Source organism: Cygnus olor, chromosome Z (genome assembly GCF_009769625.2).
Source record: "Cygnus olor isolate bCygOlo1 chromosome Z, bCygOlo1.pri.v2, whole genome shotgun sequence".
Lineage (NCBI taxonomy): Eukaryota > Metazoa > Chordata > Aves > Anseriformes > Anatidae > Cygnus > Cygnus olor.
The window spans coordinates 7095935-7118166 of record NC_049198.1 but is presented as its reverse complement, the minus strand read 5'-3'; the positions used below and the strand labels follow the sequence as shown (position 1 = coordinate 7118166).

The following is a 22232-nucleotide window of genomic DNA, read 5'->3' as shown; positions in this document are numbered from 1 at the left end:
TGCAGTAAATCCCAAACTAATTAATTCACAGTCTATTGAGTTTTCTGCTAAAAAACATGAGGTGGGCACCAGTGCTCAGCAAACATAGGAGGCAGTCCTACAGTTGAAATAAAAAGCCTGTTTAGCACTGTCATAGTCAAGCCCAGGATGTGTTCCCAGAAACAAAAGCAATTAGGATTCAAAGTCAGGAGGAACCCCAAAAATCTGTGATTTCTATAACTCACAAATGTACTAGCAGGCTGAAGAGGAAGATGGGATATATGATTCATGATGGAAACAATACAAAAGGACTGAAAAGTTGACTACAGCACATTTTTTGTGGAAAACGTGTTTTCAAACTTGGAATACATATAGCACTGGGACACCTTACTGGCAATTGTGCGATTTGTAAAGCAGATTCAATTAGAACAGTAGCTTCCTGTGCAGACAGCTGGGAGCTTGCTGATGGGGAGAAAGCTAAACCTAGAAGAAATGAAAGGGAGAGAAGGAAGCATCAGCTTTAAGACATCATTTTTATGCTGGAGTGAGAGTTTGAGAGGTAGTGTATATTCCATTACTGGAGCTAGACTAGGTATGTTGAAGTACAAGATTGAAGAAATTATTTTAATTTATTGAAGAAAATATTTTAATTCGGCACTCTGAAGATAGAAAAAAAATGAATAATGGAAGAGTACAAGGATCAAGCTTGAGGCATATGGAGATGGCCTGAAATCATGTAGGTCCTTAGTATAACAGAATTAAGAGAAGTAGATGCTTCCCCCATCATAGCACTCTTGGAATTAACAGTCTTGGGACATATACCCATCTGAAAATAAATAAATAAATAAAAGAATGCCTTTACAACACATAGTTTTGATATTTGTTTTCATTTCTAATTGTAAGTTTGAACTGATGATTATTTAATTAGGTACATTAACTTTTTAAATTATTATTTCAAAATTCAATAATATTTGACTATATTTTATCTGAAAAGATGAACTCATACTGTGAAAATAATCATGATAGAATGAAAGAAAAAAAACATTTGAATGATTTATGTTATCTGGGAACAAGTACCATCCAGTGGATGTAAACTTAATTACAATATATTTTGTTAATGGTGTAGCCTAATTGAGATTCAAAGATACAATACTTTTTGAATGTCTCCTTCCTTTAACAAAGTGTTTGTAGTCTGCTCTATTTGAAGCACCTTTAAATGATTAGGTTTATGTATAAGTAATGATTTTTCTGAATATTTAATCAAGACTTGGAGAAAAGGACTGGCAGGAAATCACAAAAATTAGCAATGGAAATGACCATGCCTCTGGCAAGCAGGTGATTCTGAAGTTCGTACTTAATGTGTTTGCCCAAAGCCACGTGGAAACTCTGGCACTGCATAACAAGCTGAAAATTGATTTCCACAGTCATCAAAATCACTTTCACAGTAAAGAACTTGGGGTATTCCAACATGTTAATTTACAACAATGCTAACTAAGGCAGAGAAATGGAAGAATAATTAAACTGTGTTTTACATAGTATTTATATCAATAAAACAAAGCGAAACACACACACACAAATACACAACCAATCAAACCCCACAAGATAATAAATTGTTAGAAATAAAGTAGGCTACAAAATGTAACCAGAACGATTTTCCTATGGACTTGGGAATCTTTAAGACTCTGGATTCAGTCTTCACGCTTTTTTCCCTCTGCAAGCACCAAATACACTAAAGATGAATCTCCCAAATGATGTGTGTTAATTTGAGAGTGGATAAAAGTCTGATACATATCACTAACCTATGCTGTGGTTAGGACCAACTTGTCTATGGAACCTTTACTTTTACCTCTTTTGCTTTTTATCTTAATTCTGCATGATGTTTTTGAAAAGCAGCTCTCCAGTTTGATAGGTGACTTTGTGGGCCTTAGTTTGGGTCTGAATCTACCCCAGTGTTTTGATCACAGAAGAAAAAGAAAAAAAGAAAAAAAAAAAAGAAAAAAAAAAAAAAAAAAGGTTGTTTTAACATGTTAAGCAGTTGGTATTATTTTTTGCCCTCAACTACTACTGGAAATATGCCTCACTTCGCCTGCAACCACAAAACAGCCAATGATCCTTGCATCGGTGTCAGGGCTGTTTCATAAATCAGCCAGCAGGAGGTGGTCCAAAAGCCAATTTCTGAGTGCTCTCCTGGGGGCTTAATGGGTTACCTTTGAATTGGAGCAAGCTCTCATGGTCCCTGGCCATTTGAACCCCATAACTGGGTCTTCCACATAAGGAGCTACCAAGCCAATGGGTCTTCTGGGTTCTTACTTAATACGCTTAGAGGTTTTGCTATTAGAATAAATGCCAGTTCTTTTTGTTACTAGATTCCCTAGGCTTTTGGAGTATGGTTTTAAGCACTCTAAGTGCCACCAGTACTCATTATCCCACCTCCCACTCCCCAGTGGAATTCTTAAGTGACAAGAAGCTGGAAAAATACAGATGGCATAATTATATATTTTGCAGTTGATTAATCACCACAAAACATTAATCACATTTGGTATAACAATACATAATCAAATTCTGTATAGTAGAAATTAAGTTTCCTTCTGATAGGAAATGGATTCCTTTAGGATATTGACATGGCTTTTCATCATCTGTTTTGCACCAATTCTACATCTGCATTTGATTTAATCAGCTTTAGGGCTCTGCAAAAATATGTCTTTAAGGTTTTTTTCATGTTTCTAAGTGCACATGTTAATAATAGCAGAAGTGCAAATAGAGATATATCTGCTGTAACAAACTACTCTTTGTATGCTACAGTTACTTGGTTTCTGCCTTCAATGAATCTTTTACTTTTCTCCTTTTAAGTTAGTTTGTTAAACGGAAGAGAAAATTCCTTTTGAAAAAAAGTTGGTAATATATTGACAGAAAAAAAAAAAAGTGTCTACACAGCACACTGAAGAATAAACTACAGATAGGTTATTATAACCATCAATATCAAATGAATGAGGAATTGTTGTTGGTCCAGTGGTCAAGGCATGACTGTCTAGCTAGTGATATCAGATATAGCTACCAACCCATTGTGCTGTTTTTGACTTCCCAGTCTCAGTGGCCTGTCACATACAGCTGCCCTGTCAAGGAATAATCTTTGGTGTTTGTTCAAAGCTGTGGTTTTATACCACTGGTCCATAGTCTGTATGCTATCCTAGGATATGCTAAAACTGGTTTCAGATCTATCTTCAGATGTAGGTGAAGGAAGCCACAGCTTTCACTTCCAAAATTGTGCTTTACTAACCATATTAAGGAATAGCCAGGGGCCAGTATATATTCCATCACTATTGCTAAATCTGGGTCACTGTGCAGTAAAACAACATAAAATGCGCAACCCAGAGGCAGAATAATCGGGCAGAATCTGGATTTAATTGTTCAGTGCTAAGGGATAGTATCCCTTGATATAACATGTAAACAGAAATAAAAAGAGACTCTAAAATCCAGGAAGATATCTCTGTGAGATTAACTCACTCTTGCTTACTTGTATTTTGGTCCAACATGACATATATGCCTTCCTGGTAAGATTAAATAGACCAGCTGCAACACATAGGCTAGGGAACTGTTTCTGTTCAGGAAAGGGATAATGAAGCTTACTTGGGATGCAGAATCTCTAGTTTGGTCTGATGGAAGCTTTCGAGGATGTTTTCTCCCATTTCTCAAGGAAATATTGTGACCACAAGGATAAACTGGAAAGGAAGCGTCATCCTCTTTCAACCAGCCTGCTTTAAGAAGATTGTTAGTCTCAAGTGGAGAGGGGTACTCTCTTCAGCTTGGATTCATACCTGCCTTTCTGTGTCTCCCATGTTACACCTGTAAGTGTCCTCCTGTCTTATCTGTTGAAGTTAAGTTCATGGAGATATGCAAGTTATCTATGCAGTCACTGGCACTTAGTTTCTCTGAACCACACTTGGATGGTGTGTGCTTTCTCTCTTAACTGTGTGGGATATGTCTGCACCACTGTGACGTACTCAAGACCATCGGCTAGAAAACCATACCAAGATGATATTAATGCCCTAGTTCAAACAAGAAATCACTGACTTCTGCAGGAGTTTTCTCAAGGAAAGTGCACATCATCTCTGGAAAAAATGGCATCAAGATTATTATTACTATATATATATATTATTATTTTTGAGTTAAAAACCAGCTTACATTGAATAGAACCTTAAATCATGAATTGCACAATTTATTTAATGAAGGACACTGCACAGCAGATTGATACGGAAATAAAAGTGCAAGAGAAAATCGGTAAGAACCTGTGTCTCTAATTTAATGTATTCAACTCCTGCATGTACTACAAATATATTTATATTTATCATATGTTTGTATGAGGGACAGCAAGAGAGCAAAGCAGCGTATTTGCACATGTAGTAATATTATTTGCTGCTGTATGAACACTGCTTGTAAATTAACCATGTAACCTACAAGGAGATATTAAAAAAAAAAAAAAAAAAAAAAAAGGAAAAAAAAACTACTTTAAATTAAATGAGATCAACTAGGTTTTGAAACAAAGAACTGAGACATGTTTTCTGAATACATAATTTGTCAGCTGGTGTTCAAAATTGGAATGTTACTGGCTTCTATGAAGCACTTTTAGAGCTATGAAGAGTGGTGCTGTAAAAATAAAGTGACTGATATTCTGCCAATAGAAACCTCAAAAGGAGGTTGAAAAACACAGCAAGAGTTGCTTCTGAAGCTGGAGATAGGGAAGCATTATGTTTTATTTTGCCCTCTGATATAAGCCCCAAAGCATTGTTTCACTAAAATGGGTCTGCTACCTGAACTGAGTCCAACTCAGTCTCTCAGCACAAGCGCAGTGATGAAAAACCCATTCAGCGTGTCACTGTAAAATTTCCTTGTTTATTGCTGGAGTGAGCAGAGCGCAGGGTCTTCACATCCACAGGTTTTGACTTCTATTTTATTGCTTACTGAGGAGATGTAGAACCAGCTGTGCACTGCTTATTCATTCCAGGGAACCGCTACTTGTTCAGCATCCCCACTGACAGCAAGAGGACTGCTTCAGCTGTAACTGTTCACAGTTACAGGGAACTGTGTCTGAATCCTTAAGGACACACAAGGGTGCTGCTGTGATCAATGGAAGATGGGAAAATGGCTTACTTAATATGGAAATGCTTTTGTTTTGACTGTTCATGCAAAATCCCCTTGTCACTCCAGCATGCTTTTGAGCCTTTGAATGCAAGAACTTTATTCCCTAGTCTTGTTTTCCAATGAGTAAAGAGAATTTCAGGATCACGATTCTAATCCTGGACATACCCCTTTGTCCCCAGGAAGCCTATGCCAAACAGAAGCTAAAGGTCTGACCAGGGCTTATACTGGCAAGCAATCATGATGCTTCTTATACAGAAGCTTTTGGGGAATATATACAGAATCTCACAGTACCTTGAAAATGACAGCCTGGAAAGTGCACATATTTTCTCACTATCTTTGAAGTTAATCAATGTAGTTTAGTGCAAGTCCTTTAGCGTGTAATGTTGATCCTTGTTAAGGTGAATTTTCCTTTCTAATACACTTCACGCAAAGTAAATTTGACATTAACACTGTTGGATAATCTTAGCCCCCTCAGTCTGAATATTTAAAGAAGGATGTAAAATATCTTCCTGAGGTGAATCTTGTAATGTTGGTAAGTTAAAAAAAAAAAAAAAAAAAAAAAAAAAAAAGGCAACAGGTATTTCATTTCTGTTCTTACTGTCCAACATTTATAAGGAAAGAGATGGAATTTATTTCTTGGACATATACTTGACACACATGTTGGAAACATGATTTTCTGCTCTCTGTGCTCAACAAATAATGGAGTGTTTTTGCATAATCTCCAATAGATTTTCATTTCTAATAGCTTTGGATTTTGTAAACTTTACCTTAAATTTCTAAAGGTCTATGAGAAGCGTGTAAGTAACTGGATGAATAAAAGTGTGTATGTGTCTGAGACAAAATCAGCAAGATGAGAAGTGGACACAGCATAATGAGAAGAACATTGTTATAGGAAAGCATAAGTGTATATTTTAACTGCAGCTGGGTTTATATAGCAGATTTACCTGAACTAGTGCAACTCCAGTGCAGATAACAATACATTCTCAGCCTTTACTGGATTATGCCAAACTGCATGCCACTACAGATAAAATTGCTGTGGTAGCCAAAACTATGTAGATTAAAGTTAGCTTATGTGTGATAGCTTGTTCTGAGGTCAGACCTGTGATAAGAATACAAGTTGTGTACATTGCTTAAAAGAGGTAAGTTACAACTAACAGAAATCATGAGTTCAGCAAGATGATGGGAACATTCATTCTCTCAGGAAAAGAAAAGCTGATAGGCCTAACATCTTCACCAAGCAAGTAGAATATTTTGAACCAACAGTAGAGACTTATTTACTTCAACTATTTAATTCATTTTAGAATTGTTTAGAGAAATCTCAGCTATTGCAACAAATAACAATTGTGGCACTCTGAAAGTCAGAGGAGAATAATTCAAAGCTGAAATACTCCAGGACTATCTCTTCAGTATGCCAGCTTTATAAATAATATACATACCTCATCCTTAAGTACTTGGCATCATTATTTGAACACCAGCTTATTCCAGAGGAAGATGGATTGTATTTGAGAAAGTCATATACTGGTCAATATCATTCAAGACATGAAAGAGGATTCTGAAAAGGCAATTGTAGCTCTGCCAACAGCATATGACAGTCTAAAACACCAAAAGTACCCTGCCAAAAAATATTCCATAATAAAAAGATCGTCCCTTGATATGGCTGGAGCAATCCCTATTTGATGCTGATAATACCTAGAATTGTAAAAAGCATGTGTTTCATTCTAGAGGAACAATGATTTACTGAAAAAGAGTACAGTGGCACCATAACCATTCAAAATTTATTTGAATGAACAACCTATCCAAAAGCTTCAGTAACCTTCCAATATATGTACTTTGCTCTCAGATAAATATATATATATATACACACATATATATAACACATGACCACATATATCAGACTCAGAATTCTAGGGAAGTATTTATTTTAACCAGCTTTATCCACACAGAAGCTGATCATGGAGTCCAGGAAATTATCTTAGGATAAAATGAATTGCTCTCTGAAGTTGTCCATTTCTTTCTCCATTGACTATAGAAGGATCATGAATGGCTAATGTAGACTGGACAACTAATTTTTAAAAGGCTGAAGCTAGATGAAATGAAGTGTGTTATAGGAACGCATTCAGAAGGAATTTAGGATGCACAGGACAAGCTGAGGATACTAAACATTCAATAAATGCATTTTCAGTGGGCATCGGGAAGTCAAAATAATGAGAAAGCCTTTTGCCACAATAGGACTGTTTAAAAGCTGTTGTATACTATACAGCTGGAAATGTGGCACTTAAACCTCAACACGTAATAAGTGATGTGAAATAAATGTTCATGTTTATAAACACATATCTGCAGATCTGAGAATAAATTGGCTAACCTAGAGACACCAGAATCCCCTCTAAACAAATACGGGTAGGGCAAAAAGTAATATAGTCAAATTTAAATATTTTAATGTAACTGATTTAAATGGGAGGATGGAAAAGCAGATCTGAAATACTTATCATTTTTTTTACTGCTGGAATAACTGTATAATGCTGTGGGACCACCCAGATTTACAGATCAAGCTGTAACATGAACCTTATTTGGAGGAAATATGTGATGATAATAGGAGGATGTCAGTAAGAAGGCTGCAGTGTACTTATACCCTTAAGAGTCCACTCCTATGATATCTGTGATATAATAATATCTCACATTTCCCTCAGTTGTTTCACAAACTAAACTTCCCCAGACATTCATGAGCTATACCTGATCAAGGACCAAGCCAAGGCAGAATCAGCAACTCAAGAATAAGTAATTTTAGGAAAGTACATTGATTAGCTATCTCTATTCTTGTTTAAACATATTCCTGCTACATTGTTGACTGAGAGGATTTGCATATGAAAGCAGACTATGCTCCAGTGTTGAAGAAATGGTGCTCACTGTGTATTTATGGAAAATAAGCTGTTAAAGAGTGACAACCAGTTGTGAAACGTAAAGGGTGGGAAGAAAAGAGAGGGAGAAAGAAAGAGAGATAGAAATCTAGCAGTTTTTGACAGGTGTGCATAAATCTGCCTGAAGGGTAGAGTCACCTGAGAAAAGAGTGTGAGAGACCATTAAGCCTTAAGAGTTTTGCAGGATTCCTTAGGAAAATGTTGAAGTTTGAAAGGCACAGACTGGCACCTCCAAATGCAGAATGAAGATCATCAGGAAAGCTCATTATGAGGTATTTGACTCAACGGACCACATTTGGAGTCATGCCTGATAGGGTCAAATACTGGTAAAGGACAAAGCCATGCTTTTTCTGGCTGCTGTGTAGTTGCTGTTCATGACGGACTGCTGCTGCAAACTTTAGCAAAGCCAGCATTACTGAGCAGTCGCATTTCAATGTCCTGCCTTAAAAGAAACTAGACTGGGCAAATCTTACCGTCGTTGTTCAGCTCCAGCTTTCTAGGCCAATCTTTATACACATGCAGCACTCTTGGGCTGAGTGATGAATGAGAGTGGCTATAGTTCATCTGTGCTGGAAGAAGAGAAACAGCTTTGCATCAGATAACTTCGTTCTCACAAAGAGAACAGAGTAAGGCATTGAAAGTAGAACGGGGTTGGGGGTTCTGTTTACCCTTCATCCCTTTATCAGTCTCTTGCAATTCTCAACTTTGAACTCAGTATTTATCCCTGCAAGGCCGCCCTAGAAGGTGAGGAACTGTTTGCTTCTGGTTTGAGTTAGTTTTGTTGTTTGTTGTCTTAAGTGGGGGAAAAGAAGAAACAAGGAATGCTGGGACTAGGTGAGGTGCCTGTTAATTGCCCACACTTCTCCCTTCCGAGTTTTCCATATGCTTATGGGGACGGTCAGAACAGTAGCATCGCAATTTCTTCCCAAGTATGCAAAGAGCTTTCCTGAGGGTACAGACAGCTTGTTTGTCCCTGCTTTTCTTGGATGATGGTCACAGAGTTCACTGCTTGTGGAAACTCAAAATAGAAGAACCCATCCCTCTCCACCACCATAGACTGTGTTTCATGTGCAATGACCACACACAGTGATCTTCATTTGAAAAATGTAGAAAGATAAAAAGAACAAGTCGATGTAGTATGAACATGTTAAGCAGCTATTTAGATCTAAGATTTGGTTTATGTTTGTGGCATTTTTTTCTTTCCCAAGAAATAAGAACTGTGGATGAACCAGATATCAGATAATTCCTATTTTCTCTCTCTCTCTCTCTCTCTTTTTTCTTTCGTTGTTGTTGTTGTTTTATCAGACAAGATCATACTAGAAAATCAATAAGGAATTTCAGAAGATTAAATGATTAGTAAATAATTTCCTCTTCAATTCACAAGGTCTTTAGATAGTTGTTACTAATAACTAAGAGAAGAGTGGTCATTTCAGCTCTTGCTCATATGCACTGACAATACCACTTGATCTGCTCAGAACTACATGCTGATGTTAATACAAACCTGTTATGTTAGTTTGCTGGGAAAAATAAAAAATAAAAAAAAAAAAAAAGAAATGAAGCTATCATTATGTATAAGAGGAATTCACCCGTGGGAGTGAAACACCAAGCATCTCCATCATTCCAGCCATCCCTTGTTGCTACCAGCATGACAGCTAACAGGACAGCATAACCTCAACATTAGCCCCTTTGTCTCCAAAACGGGCAACAGATAAATAAACAGACAAACAAAACCAAACCAAGCCAAGCTAAAAAAGATGCTAAAAGTATAAAATATAATCAGAGCCTTCCTAATGGCTTAAATGATGAGATGGAAAAAAAAATAATAATAATAATAATAAAATCCCACAATGTCTCTTTATACTTCTCTTTAGAACAAATACAATTTACCTCTGAGAAACTGAAAAGCTTAAATCCACAAAGATATAAAGAATGATCTGTCTCAGCTAATTTTAGGTGTTTATATATGCTGTGTTTATTCCCCAGCTAGTTTTGAGGTTGTCTTTATGGGAAAAAAGAATTAGGAAAAACAATCTCTTCAAGCTGAAATATTTTAGATACCTACTTGAGAATAAGGTGCATTGTGCCCTAGCAATAACTATTTCTCTCCTTGTTTTCTTAAGAGATCCAAAAACTAATCCACTAGCTCAGGAGTAAGATAATCAAATGAAATCCACCGGTAGTACTGGCGATAATGAGAGTGGGGACACCTACTGAACTCATACGGGTACCACCAGATGCCAAAGCTTCAAGGCAAGCAGGGTCTTTATACAGTGTATGGGGACAGATACATATGTAAGAACAGGATCTTCAGGAGCTAAAATCTGAGTGGTTTACTGAAAACCATCAGAGCATTCTAAAAGATTCATTTTAATGCAAATACTAACCCTCAACTGAAAAGCCTCCCTCTCTTTACACTAGATTGCAAACTATCAATCCTCTCTGGAATTCAGAGCTACAGAAGGTGATGCTTTTTTTTTTTTTTGCCTTTTTTTTTTTTTTTTCCCTGTAAAAATCAACGTGGAAAGGAAGAGCTAGTGTATTCACTCTACCTTAAACGTTCAGCAGTTGCAGCACTTCCTTTGGAGCTGAAAGATCTTTCTCTAAATACTCAAAGTGAGATTTATGAGACTGGCACGCTCATACCTCAGGAGGGAGAGAATCTCCACTGTGTGATCACGTATTCTTCAGTGCATTTCTGCCTTGGTAAGAAAAAGCAGAAAAAGGAAAAAGAGGAAGACAGTGGTGTAGAAATCAGGGAACTTCAAATGAGGAAGTATTAAGTACAAGTTCATGCTGTATAAAATACTTTATTAAGTATTACATGTTATTATAAAATATATTGATTATCTAAGTCTGATCAGTCCCAGTGGGCCTTGAACTGTCAAAAAGCTGTGGGATGGAGAATTCAGAGGTTCCTGGACTTTTATATATATATATATATATATAATAGGTCAGGCCATCGAATCATAGGATAATTCAGGCTGGGACCTGAGGAGGTTCCAACCTCCCATTCAAAACAAGGGCAGCTGAGGTCAGACTAGGAAGACAAGGTGGGCACTGGTCAAGTCCAAACAGGTTGCCCCCAAACTGTGAGACAGCCACATAAGTGGGAAATAGAAAAAATAATGGTGCTAAGGAAATAAAGCTTATTGTTACTCTCATGACTAGCTTTCAGAGCCATTTCAACATGTCTGTGAAAAATGTGGTTCAGTTCTCCCAGGAATCTTCTATGTAAGACTGATCCAACAAGCACCATCTGAAAAAGCTGAGCCAAATGGCTCATACAGGGGAGGTGGAGGGAAGACAGTTAGCCAGATTTCAGATGACTGAATACATTTGACTGAACGGCTACCTGAGATCTGCCTGAGGCTTGCAGATATGATGCAGAGAGAGAAATAGGAGGTCTATTTCTGAGTGGAATGAGAGTTGGAGGCACCTGAATAGCTCTCCTGGCTTCAGAATCCTTCTGGAATCTAGGCACAGGCTGTAATTCTAGGTACATAGGCATAGGAGTTTCTTATTATGCATATACCTGCAGGTAGAAACCAAAGCACCAATGATTTCAATCTTCATAGTATCAAAGCAAAAGCTAAACAGGGATTCTGAGGATTAAAAAGCACTTTGGGAAGTCAGTGCTGAGTCATTTGCCCATTCCTGTGAAAGAAGCCTGTCAAGGAACTGAAAACAGATCTTCCAAACCTCATTACAGGGCTTCAAAAACCACACACTTTCCTTTAAGATAATGTTATCAAATGAATAAGCAAAAAGCAAAACATTGGTGGTTGCATGAACTGAAAGTTCTAAAACCCTTTTATTCTATCTGGGTCAGTGCAAACAGCCCTAGCTGGTTTTCCTTTGTGGGAATTGAGTCTAAACTCCCTGGCCATTGCTTCAGACAGAAAAGTTTTAAATCAAAAACAAGTAAGAAAGAAAAAAAATTCAAGTTCAGCAAACTTTCACAGTGCAGAAGAGCCACTAAGCATATAGCTGTGTGTTCTCAGAGCAAATGTCGTGCTTTTTTGCTCTGGTGAACGATCCATATTTTAAACGTCCCCATATACCATTATCATGCATAAAAACCTGTCACTATTATTCATGTCTCTTTCCCAATATCCATATTTTGACATTACCCCCGAAAAGATACAGTACACTCAGGGGCTTCTTAAAAATAAATAATTGAAAGCTACTGTAAATTATATTAAGCCTTGACATGGCTGACCCTGTCTCGCCTCAGTCTATTGCTATCTCTTTAAATGTATTCCCTCCTAAGTTATATTGTAATTTGGAGGTGCTGAAGTCTTAAGTTTTTTGACTCAAATGTAACTTCCTTCCCAATGCATTATTCATTTTCACTTTGTTCTTGGTGCTGCGTGTGCAATCGCATTTTTGGCAGCCAAATGCAGGCTGAAATCAACAACTCCGTAAAGGGTGAGAATGAAATCAGAATGGACGGCTTGGCGGAAGAAATATTAAGCATGTCACAATGTTTTGTACTCTATCTTGCGAAATGGAGACAAAAACCTCAAACAACTGTGAGTTTAAAAGGAGAGAATGACATTTAAAGTCTGAAAATTATCCACTGCTGATGTCATGCTGTTGTTGCATTTAATTACTTTTCACATCACATAAGCTGATGGCTTCTGAATGTTCCTATGCCATGAGATTTTTCGATGTGGAGCATACTCTCCCATTTTTCTTTTTCTTTTCTTTTCTTTTCTTTTTTTTTTTTTTTTTTAAGGTGGAATAAGTCAGTCAATCTCTGTGGACATAGATAAGGGACATCAGGTTCATCTGACACAAAAGGAGTGTCATCATCTTTAGAAGACTGACCTTACTTTCTGGTACAAGATCCCTGCAGAAGCCTTGAAGCTCCCATGCCATTACTATGCTATTGGGGCCAAATTTCAACTGCTTTAAGCCAAACTAGTTTTGCCAGCTTATGCTGACTGACAATCGTACCTTTTTTAGTCTTTGTTTTTCATCTTTCATCATGAATAAGTAGTACTGATAACAGATTCATTCAAAACATAACAGCAAATGTGTTCATCCCCAAGTATTATGGCTTCCTTAACATGTAACTATATCTGCATATCAGACATTGTGGAATAGACAGCAAATTAGACAGAAGCCGGATTGTAACATGATGGATCAATGACAAAAACATGTCATGTTGATATACATTCATGAAGATGTCACACGACTGAGAAAAGATTACTTTTTTTTTTCTTCTTCTTTTTTTCCTTTTGAGATCACATAGCACTTCAAAGATAGGATGGCGAAGAAGTTGTGAAAATTCAAAACAATCTAGGAAAGTGAGGAGTATAGAAGGAGAAATTTACAGGAAGATACTGAATGATGTACAACTGCAGAGGTGGCATGTAATGACTCAGGAAGACTTACGTAAAACCAGTCAAAAAGAGAGATGGTAGATAGCGATAAGTGATTAGAAGGAAAGGATTAAAGATGGAAAAGAAAATAGGATCCAAAAGGCAAGACAAATCTCTCTGTTCATTGAGCCATAGAACCCCTGCTCCCCAGCAAAAAGTACTTAGGGACTTGTCATTTACCTGAATAAAGTTGTTTGTCCAGATGTTATAAACAAGCACTCCCGCATTATTAGAATTGCCTAAATCTTATTGGTGAGGCTGACAGATTATAGTGACTACCACAATATATGTGTCAGTAATGACAGCCCAGCTGGCTAATGTGGTCATTCCTTTTCTCACATCATCCTCCCTCGCTCCATAGCAGGCTTAGCTTCTGGGTATTGCAGTGCCCTCAAATTCCTGTCTGTAATTCTGAAGCATGGCACAACTTTGTCCCTCTTGAGAGGCTGCATTACTTCCACGAGTGACCAGTCTCTTCCTGCCTCTTCCCCCTACCCCTGAGCAGTCTCACTTAATCACAATATTAGTCTAGAGGACAAACAGTCCCCAGCAGAACTCAAGAGGAGGTTGTTTGGTATGGTAAATGTCCCATAACTTCACTCGTTGTCTAGGTTTTCTCCAATTCCAATTTATGATTTTCTTCTGTTTGCTTTTCCCTCCTGACTTCTCACTATCCATCTGTCCCAGCATTGCACCTTGCACACACCGCTATGCCAGCGAGGCGAGCGTTATTTGTATGGTAACACTTCCCCCTGATCTGCCATTGTGTTTCTTCCATGTTGTTCTGCAGGGCTAGAACAGCTGTCCTGAGGTAACATGCCAAGCCCCTTAACCTTGCATTATTCAAATCTCTCCCTAGGGGAGTGGGAAAGTCTGTGAGCATCCTCCACTTATGGGAATCTTCTTTTGTCCGTTAATACGGTATTATCTGTGCCCTGTTCCTCCTGCTACACAGAAAAAGCCTATTACATTAAACACGTTGCATTTTCATTGAGTCTGTTCTGAAAAGGCTGAAACGTCCACCTCGACTAGCTAAGACAAAGTGTGAAGACAAAGAAAATAGTACAAATGGGACATTTAACTAATCTCCTTTTAAAGCCCTGACACAAAAACTCCATGTGAATTATCAGGAAGAAAAGGAAAACGTATGAAATGGAATCTACATCAGTAGATTTTGAAAGCTGCGATATTATAGACCGAATTAATGTTCCATAAATATACATTGGGCATTTCCATTATAGTAATGTCATCTCTCATTGTCAGTTGAAAAGGTGTCTATATAGTAAACCACATATGACTACCGAGTTGACACTTGAGTTATATTTTCTGATAAAAAATGGTTTTGTTATATGATGGGATATTTCCAATATTTAATTTTTCTGTACTAAACATATATATAAAATAATTATTATACATGTATATTATAAACATATATATATACCTGTATATAATAATAATTTAAAAATTACAAGGGACAAGTTTGTACATTATTCATCATAATATAGCTCATCTAAAAGAGAGGTGACAAGATTTTTTTTTTATTATTACTTTATTTTATTTAATATATATATATATATGGAATTGGATTGGAATTGGCCAATATATACATATATATATTGGCTTGGAATAGTGGCCATGGAACTAATTAAAGAAGTTCTCTAACACCCAAAAGAAAAGATGAAAAAATGTGAGAACTTCTGAACTGAAGAGGCATTGAATCAGTGGTTGCCTGTGCCTGGATGAAAGTTGTGATACAATTTTTGTGAAAATTACTTTACCTTTTTTTTTTTTTTTTTCACCAAATAAAATTAGATAAAATATGAGCTTTTTTTTTTTTTTTTTTTTTTTTTTTTTTTTTTTTTTTTTCTCCCCTACCCTCCATTCAGGGACATGCAGTTTGTCTGTACACGTGGTTCAGGGGAACTTTGTCATTAGTGTACCCCCTGGGGAGGTATTAACTACAGTGTTTAAAATCTGTGCTCATTCAACAAGCAACAACATAACAGATGGGTGAGCTGGTCACAGTAGCAATGACTTTTCCTTGTATTACCACATCACAGGAAGCTTCTGAGAGAAAGCCTCAACTTCACACAGCCGTAACTTCAAGCAAAAGAGGAATAGAATTTTTCACATCCTTACATTGCCTAAGAAGCTACTCAGACTGAAATGTCACAGTTCTCCTTAGCACAAAAGTAACCATGGGGTATAATTGTCATCTTTTATGTAAGTTACAGTTCCACTCAAATTTCAGGCATGTTTAATTTGACCACAGCAAACTATCTAAACAAGCAAGCCTCAGTACTTCTACTACATCAACAACCAACTTAATAACATCAGCTTATATTTTTGGATGAATTTTCTCTAGCTTACTGAAAATGCTATTTCCTCATCTCGCTGCCGCAGGCTAGTTAACTGTAGTGGGGCCGAGTTTCAGATGTAATGAATAAAATGAAAAAAAAAAACTAGTGTCAGAGACAAGAACACTGGCAGCAGCAATTTTGTGGGAGAGTCTGTCTCATTGTAATTCCTGCCTCCTCATCTTTCTCTTTTGAAGTAAACCTGAACCAACAAATAAATAAACAAATAAGGAAGAGAGAGGAAATCAGTGAAGGAAAAGAGCTCTTAGGACACAGTATTCTCATTATATTGATCCTGTGGTGAAAATTTCATGACATTGTATAGGTTCCCAGCCTTAAGACTGTAACCAACCTACACTGTCTGGACAAGTTCCGTTCTACAGACTTGTTTATGGCCATAAAACAAATTTAGTAGTGAAGCAGGGAACAGACACAAGGATATCTGCTGATTCTAGTCACCTACTTTAGCTGTAAAAGCAGTTGTATTACTATAGCAATCCAGGTAATGTGCTATTACTAGCAAGTCAAACTAGCAAATACTAAAGTTATGCAAGAAAAAAAAAAAAAAAAAAAAAAAAAAAACACTTCTCAGACTGGTCTATCATTTTTTCTTTCTCCTTTTAGCACTGCATCTTTGTGACTCACTCTGACCTGCCTCAGACATCCTTCTGTTTCAATGTATTTACACCATTGGCACTTCTACATACAGCTATTGCTTCCTCACTTGGTCATCAGAGCTAAGCAGAATGCATTACTCATTTGATTCCTTTCTAATTAATTGAGACTTCAGCAATCTGTATAGCTATTAATACCAGCTCAGCTGATTCTATTTGAGATCTCTGCAGTAAAACAGCCAACCCTAAAATAAACTGCTGTTAAATAATTCTACCCAAGTTTCTCTCTTCTTTTTTTTTCTTTCCCCGTCTGGAAAAAAAAAAAAAAAAAAAAAAAAAAAAAAAAAAAGGAAACTCCTGATTCCAAACAACTGTAGAAATAAGAAACATCAGGGACCTTGTCAAGGTCTGCATTGAGTAGTGTACAACATTCACAGCGTGAATCAGGCATGGCCAAGATTTGAACCTATACGTGCTAAATTTATAACATTGGTCATTTAACAACAGCATTCTTGACAGATCATGAAAGCCAGTGTTTCTCAGAAAGGTCTTTCAGAAGGCTCTAATAGAGAGTTATGGAGTAACATTCCAAATGCTATAAAATTTTGGGATCTGTATACTAAAATATAAACATTTTAAGAATGGGCTGCTTAGTGACAGTTTGAGCATTTTCTCTTTCCCTAAAGGCCAGTAGATCCAATAAATGTTTTTTTCCATTGCATTTTTCAATACCATTTTTCCTCATATGTGTGAAAATACTGTATACCTAAGGATAACATCAGCCCTCTGTATGATAAAAAGTCATTGTTTCTTGGCTTTTGCTCATTAGTTCAGCTCTCCTTAACATGCATTATTTGTGCTCTCTATTCTTCTTAAATTCAAGCTGTCTTCTAGGCCAGATGCACAGAATTTTAAAATTCTTTTATATTCCAGCCCCCTACAGCAGCAAAGTATCAGATTTTACTTCTGCATCAAATACTGAATTTACTGTGATGAAAAGTTGGTATAATATTGGTCCCTAAATGCAGGTAGTAATGTTATCTTTTCATAGCTACTTATACACCTCTCTTGAGGAGATTTCTTTTAGCTTAAGTCTTGGAGACTGTGCTTTTGAGTCAATATTATGCAGTGATAATTCTTTGAAACTTTATTTCTTTATATTAGCACCACTGGACAATATCCTTCTTTGAGTGAAACACCATCATTTACCAGTAGCTTATATTCAGACTAGTCCCTGCAGCACTATTCAGAAACACATTTTCTATTTACATTTGTCTCTCCCTGCTCTCATTTCACTTCCCAGAGCTTTTCTCCCCATTCTGTAGTAGGCCTGAATTTTGATGAGGCCAAAACACAAAGCAGTCATGACTTATTTAGATACACAACTTTTAGCATACTGCTGATTCGGTTACTACATCAGTCAAGTTTCCTGACTACTCTTCCCAAAATGTAGTAGTTCCAGAGGAACTATTGCAGGAGCGCTACAATAGCCCAGGAGTTGCATTTGTTCTTGCTGTTGCTGTTGCCCAGCCCTGATTAGAAGAAATGTTCCTATTAGCTAATTGCTTTCGCAGTAGTGATAGATGGATGAAGGGTGCATGTGCTGAAAAACTGAGAGGAAAAGGGGTTAATATTGCAGATCACCTCATTCTCCTTTTATTTAGGCTTCTCTAAAGCTGTTGATTTAATGGAGTGATTTCTGACTGGGTCTCGAGCACTGACTGGAGAATTAGGCCCATGAGGTCTGGTGACCTCTGGGTGAAGGCACTGCAGGTGTGTGGCTAACAAGGTACTAATTGGTACCAGAGTGAAGATAAAAGCAGTTACAAGTAGTTGATTGAGAGGCAGCATTGTACCCCAAAGTTTTGCAAGCACTGGCCTTTGTGGTTGGGAGGAGCCAGGAACTACTCTCCTTGCTCGTTTACTGCTGGATCTTCTACTGTGACCATTTCTGTGAGAAGAGGAGTCTTAGGCTGGTACTGCTCCTCTGGGTGAGCTCTGGATTGGAGAGGGAGGTTATCCATTTAACTAATGGATGTGGACGTGGCTCACTCAGTTATGTTTGTTAAGAGCACAGATACAAAATCATTCAGAAGATACAGCTTCCTCTCTTCTGAAACCTTGAGTGAGTTGTGATGCCTCGGTTTCTCCATCCTATTTCCTCCAAAATTATTTTACATTGCCAGCTGCATTCTATCACTAATGGGCATAGCTTAGTTATGGAACTTGGTAAACCAATGTTGATGGTTGGATTTGATGATCTTGAATGTCTTCCCCAACCTAAATGATTCTTTTAAATTTCTTTCCCCTTTGCCCCTCGCTTTCTGTATGTCAAATTCCAACCTGCTAATGCAGCTTCACTGTGCTTAGGAGTTCCCCATACCTGAAGTCAGGAGATCAAAGAGAAAATAAAGGTTACGCACAAGAATCTGAGGGTGTATTTCCAAGCTGCACATACTCAGGAGTGAAAACAATGTTATCCTTGGTAAGGTGGCAGTAAAAGCAGCTGTGCCTGTGTTTTTGGTACTCCAACCGCTACAGAGCGTTGCTTTTGTAGAGTGCTTGATTTTGAAACAGTTCCTTTTGGAAGGAAGGAAGGAATGAGCATGCTCCAGGAGTATATGGGTCAGTATCTCCAATGAGAAACCTAGGTTATACATCACTATCATTTAAAGCTTGTTGAAAAATTTACCTGTGCCATTCATAAAGCAAATTCCTCATGCTTTCCAGGCAGCTGCTTATATCTCTGTTTCCTTTTACTTCAAACAAAAGGTGCAATATTGACAGCCTTGTCGTCTACAAGTGTTTACCTTTTGAGTAGCCACAATGAAAGCAGGGAGGGAAGCAAAAAGGAAAAGTTAATATATTGGTGGCAGTGTTCCTAAAATGTTTCACTTTTGTTGTTGTGGTGGTGGTTTGGTTTGGTTGTTTTTGCTTTTTATCTGTTTTGTTTTTATGAGGCATCAGTGGCACTTTAAATTGCTGCTGAGATGAATGGAAGTTAATAAGAGATGTTCCTCAAGTTTGTTTTCCAATCAGATCAGACTGGATCTTATTAATAAAAGTGACTACTCTGGGCAGAACTGTCTGTGACTAAATAATCAGTTTTGTTATTGAGAAGTGATTAAATTTCCTACGGAAAAAAATATAAATTATACCTGGTTTACTAAGATTTAAATTAAGGGGCTTTTTTTCCTCCCTAATCAATCTATTCTGAATTGCTTTTTTTATATATATTTATCTTTATTTATTTAATTTCAGGCATATTGTTTATTCCATAACATTTAGATCTGTTGATCTCTCTGTTTCAGACTATATTGCAACAAGCACTGACAGCAGTCTCCTCCATTTAAGGGGTGGGAAAGCTGTGTACAGGAAGAGAAGATGTAACCAAGAGCAAATCTGAGTGGGGAATAGAAGTGAAAGGAAAGGAAAACAAGAGATTATTTTCATGCAGTTCTAGTAGCTTCACAATTAGCAATTCACAATCATCACAATTAGCTTTAGTAGTAGATTTGCTAGAAGGTAGGACTTGGGATGCTATGTTTAGCACACTTGACTTTATAGAAAGCCTAACCTCTTCACACCTTTATTTTCAGAAAAGACAATATTCCAGCAACATAGACCATAATGTATGTTGTTTCTGATTTAGACCCTGAGTTGTCATTTAACTTTAACTGAGTTCTTAAATCTTTTTGACTTCATCACATGCTTAAGTGCTTTGCTGACTTGAGATCTTAATGAGGCCCCCTGCAATGATTCCTTGTTGGTCTCTGGTGGAAGCTCTGCCTGCAGCTTTTGAACATGAGAATATGTAGCTCCAAATTCCCACTCTGTTTTTCAGCTAATTTTTCCAACTTGAGAACATCCTTCCACAGTTCAGGCTTGATTGCTTGATTACAACACTGAGCACACTAATGGTACTCCACAAATAACGCTTCATAATTAGCACTACTGATAAGAGAGAAAGACAACATCAAAATAAAACTTAATGGGCACAGTGCAACAATGTTAATGGGTCAAATTTTCTTCTTGCCTTCACAGTGCAGCTGAAATAAGTTTATTTCTGTTACTTCAAGCTGGTAATTACTTACGTTAAACTCAAGGCATTTCCTAGTACAAAAAAAAAAAAAAAAAAAGTCACACCAACCCTACCTTAATTAAGTATAAAAAACTTCTCTGAACTTACAAACTTTGGAAACCAGGTCCCTGCCTCCCACAGCAATGAGTACTGATTATCACAGCATCCATTGTGATGTTTCTTGCTGTCACCCCGAGGGAACAGATGAGCATTGTGATGCGCTGTGAAGGTACCAAAGGAATGAAATACCCTTTAGGTGCTGGAGTTGAGGATCTCAGTGAGATCCCTTGGTGGTCCTGTTCCTAATTAATGTCCTAAGAAGTTTTCACGTGACAGGAGCTCACTGGACTCCAGGTGTTCCAGTATCACATAGAGGCAAGGTCCTTCAAGTAAGACGGTCAAAATGAATTCAAGATTTGATGATTAAAAGCAGCAGCTTGCATTTGATGCAGACATGGACTATGTACTAGAACAGGACTGCAAGACTGTAAGGAGTGGTCTTTGTGAATAAGATTATTTACACTTGGGCTTTTTCATGGGCTGGAGTCCCCACACCAGGTGTAAGCTCCTCAGAGGTGTAGGAGTTGCTATTGCAGTCTGCACGAGTGCTCGCTCCATCTTGGATCAAAGGCATCTCTCCAGCTGCAGCCCAACCTTGAGGCAGTAACAGTAAGAAGAGGTGAGAAAAAAGGAGGCAGCTATTTTCCTGATGTGCAGGTGGTCAGAAGTATTCTTATGACCCTGATGTTACTCATTCTTCCAGAGGTAGTTGCAGAGAGTTTCTAAACCTTCAAGCGAAGAGGGTTTTATTATTATTGTTTTATTTTATTTTCCCCCCAGCTTCTTATTTCATGTACTTAACCTGCCAGTATTATTTTCAGTTTCTTCTACTTATAAAAGGCCCCTAGAAAGCCCAGGAATAAAATTCTGTAAGCGAGATTGCAAACAAAATAAGTGACCAAAAAAAAAAAGAAAAAACAACAACAAAAACATAAATCAATCAAACAAAAAGCCCCTGCTTTTTTTTTTTAAGTTATGTATGGTGGCTTCAAAAACTTGAAATTCAAGATAAAAGTTGAGTTCTTTCTGTGTATTTAATCCTTGAGGCATATGGAAAGCCCCCTAACTTTGAATAGGATGCAAGACTAAAAGACTTTGTTAATATATTGATTTTGCCAGTGCATATTTATATGTGCATAGGTGTATATATAATGTGCATATTAAATATATGTAAAATACACAGTGTGCACAGAATTTATGTATATGTATGTATATATAACATCTGGACTTTGCAAGCAGGATGATGATAGGAGGAGGTTTTTTTAATTAACCTAAGGTACTGAGAGGGAACAAAGGTGTGGATTTGCCTTTCAAGCTTCTGAGCACATCAAGTGTATTTATCTTCTATTCTTTCTCCTCCAAATTGTGGCCCAGCAAGTGAGATACTTCTGTTGTTCTGTTGCAGCTGTTCTGGAGAGGATTAGGAGATCACTGCTTCCTCTCAGGCTCGTGGGCATCAAGCAAGCATTTACAGAGCTAAGTAGGAACACTGATGTAGTGGGAAATCATGTTTAACTGTCCTTTCCTTTCTGTCCTGAGGATGTGAATAATAGGTACTGGAGACTCCATGGCACATGTCTATCGAGGTCAGTAAGTGTGTATATCCATAAATGCTACCACCACAGTCCCCAGATGTATTTTGGGCGAATTATTCTTAATTGCTATGAATTTCAAGAGGTCAGGGACAAATATTAGAATGT

At 37.4% G+C, this 22232-nt stretch overlaps 1 long non-coding RNA gene across 4 annotated transcripts; it reads right to left on the bottom strand.

Annotated features, from left to right (window-relative positions):
* Positions 1-551: 551 nt before the first annotated feature.
* On the bottom strand, positions 552-20664 carry LOC121062178. 4 transcript variants are annotated; one of them, XR_005815455.1, is made up of 4 exons: positions 20581-20633; positions 10583-10732; positions 8507-8597; positions 552-805 (listed from the first exon to the last, which is right to left on the bottom strand). It is a non-coding gene; the product is annotated as an uncharacterized LOC121062178 (long non-coding RNA). The 4 variants fall into 4 exon arrangements; XR_005815452.1 differs by having other exon boundaries at positions 554-805; positions 8507-8602; XR_005815454.1 differs by having other exon boundaries at positions 554-805; positions 8507-8602; positions 10583-10728; positions 20581-20603.
* Between the last annotated feature and the right edge of the window lie 1568 nt (positions 20665-22232).